Here is a 2,530-nt window from a genome sequence, read left to right as displayed (position 1 = left end):
ACCACGCTGTGATTCCGGACGGGACCCCGGCCACCAATCCAGCCTCCACGCTGCGAAGACAACTGGGCTCCGGTAGGGAGACCTGCGCTCACGCAGGCTCCACTCCTCCCATCCCCGAGCCCTCCCAAGGCAGATGGGCTGCAGAGATGCAAGCCTCGCCCACCGCTAACTCTAGGGGCTCCAAACAGCTTCTCCACTCCCCTCAAAAGCACCACGCCAGCTGCTCTCTGCCACGGATCTGGACGGAGAAGCTAATGGAACTAGAGCAGAGTGTAGGGTTAACACCTACGGACGGGAGAAAGCAAGCTGGTCTTGAGGTGGGACTGGACCCGCGTCACTGCAAGAGGCCAGCTCTGAAAGGGCAGCACCTGGCTGAGCCTGGGCTGGCTCTGCGGTCGGGCCACCCGCACCCATCAGTGACCACGGAGCTGAGGCAGGAACAGGCTCCAGCATCCTGCGCACTGGCCAGGCCCCAGAGGCGCGTCCCCTCCTCACCCATTTGCGCACTTGAACCTCCAGCAAGCAGGACTGGGTTAGGACCACTCTTCCCACGCTGCCTTGTCCTCTCCCCCTGGCACGGGAGGGCATTCTCAAGATCCACGGGGAGGCCGATCTGGGAATAGTTTGGGATTTAGTTTGGGATCCTTGGAATATATTTATGTGTTTTCCAGCCACTTTAGTTTTGGATCCTTGGGATATATTTATGTGTTTTCCAGCCACTTCTGAGTACAATTACAGGCAGCCAACCCACAGAGACAGATGACCTCCGGGAAATCTCCCTCTGCCCTCAGCACCTACTAAACTGACCACGTGAGGCAGCAGGAGGCGGTCAGGGGCCGTGGTCCCATATGACCAGGTCTTCCAGTGCCCAGCACCAGAAAGGAAGGTGGTGGAGGACAAATCAGGTTTGAACCAGTGGCAGTATCATAGCCAATGAGGTTTATCCGAGGCGCGATTATTGCTAATTGAACCAGACAGAGTCACAAGGTCATGGCAAATTCTTCCCATCATCGCGTAAATTTTCAAACAGAACATGGGATTCTTACCCAAGTCTTCTCAAAATGCAAATTCTGTCAGGAACCTACTACCTGAGCCTGCTTCCACCCTCCCCTGCCCCCTCTCTGCCTGCCTCTCTGCTTACCTGTGATCTATCAAATAAATAAAATCTTTTAAAAAAAATTTTTTTAAATTGCAAACACAATGGGAAGGAAGGATCCAAGCTGATTTATAAGATTTGTATTATTTTATACAAATCTTGATTTGTATATTTTATAAGAAATTTGTGATTTATAAGAAATGTATTATTTGGTCACTTAGTTGACTAAAATCTTGCTCTCTGGTAGTCCTAGTCTTCATCCATGGTCCCTAAAAAATGCATCAGGGCCATAAGGTGAAATGAGTGTCTTGTTATTAATGAAGGTGACTCTTAGACCTCACCAAGGCCACAGGCTGGTTGCCAGGAGACCGTGTGATCAGAGGGTTGGAAGTTTCCAGTCCCCACTACTTATTACCTCCAGGGAGAGGGGTGAAGGTTGACACAGCCAATGGCCAATGACTTAGTCAATGATGATCATGTAATGGAGCCTCCATAAAAACCAAGAGCTCCATAAAAACCAACAGCTTCTTGGTCCTCTTCGGAGAGCTTCCATGCTTGGGGACTCAGAATGCTTCCATGCGTGACCAAGCCACACCCAACCTCCCAAGCACAGAAGCTCCTTGGCTGGGGACACCACCCTTTATCTGGCTGTTGAGTCCTTTACATATCCTTTAACAAGCTGGTGAACCTAAAGTGAGTGTCTCCTGAGTTCTGTGAGCCTCTAGCAAATCAGTGGGACCTAAGGAGGGGGTGATGGGAAACTCCAAGCAGGAGCGGGTGGGTGAGAAGCACAGGTGACAGCCTGGCGCCTTCCAATGGCCTCTGAAGGGGAGGGGTGAGGAGCAGTCCTGTAGGACCAAACCCTTAACCTGTGGGATGCCATGCTGTCTCCTGGTGGACAGTGTCAGAACTGAGCTGAATTCCCAAACACCCCACTGGTGTCTGAAAATTACTTGGTGTGTGAGGAATGCCCATCCCACGTTATAATTGGGTCCAGGAACTCAAAAAACTGGTAAAATCCAAAACGAGAAGAAGAAAACAGGGGAAATCTTCAAAATGTTAAAAAAAAAAAAAAAAAGAAAGAAAGAAAGAAGAAGAAGAAGAAAAGTTTTTATTCCAATGGAAACTTAAAACTGATGACAAATTTTTTTAAATAAGGTTTTTTTTTTTTAATTTTATTTATTTGACAGAGAGAGATCACAAGTAGGCAGAGAGGCAGGCAGAGAGAGAGAGGAGGAAGCAGGCTCCCTGCTAAGCAGAGAGCCCGATGCGGGACTCGATCCCAGGACCCTGAGATCATGACCTGAGCCGAAGGCAGCGGCTTAACCCACTGAGCCACCCAGGCGCCCCACGATGACAAATTTTTTGTAAAGATTTATTCATTTGAGAGAGAGAGCACCCGTGTGAGGGAGCGGGGGAGGGGAAGGCAGGGGG

At 49.9% G+C, this 2,530-nt stretch overlaps 1 non-coding gene across 1 annotated transcript; it reads left to right on the top strand.

The window, feature by feature from the left end:
- The first annotated feature begins 903 nt into the window (after positions 1-903).
- On the top strand, positions 904-1,043 carry LOC116581559. The gene has a single exon (XR_004282105.1). It is a non-coding gene; the product is annotated as a U4 spliceosomal RNA (small nuclear RNA).
- Positions 1,044-2,530: the final 1,487 nt, after the last annotated feature.

This window comes from Mustela erminea, chromosome 20, assembly GCF_009829155.1.
Source record: "Mustela erminea isolate mMusErm1 chromosome 20, mMusErm1.Pri, whole genome shotgun sequence".
NCBI classification, from domain to species: domain Eukaryota; kingdom Metazoa; phylum Chordata; class Mammalia; order Carnivora; family Mustelidae; genus Mustela; species Mustela erminea.
The sequence above is the reverse complement of the archived record's forward strand: the minus strand, read 5'-3'. Positions and strand labels throughout refer to the sequence as shown.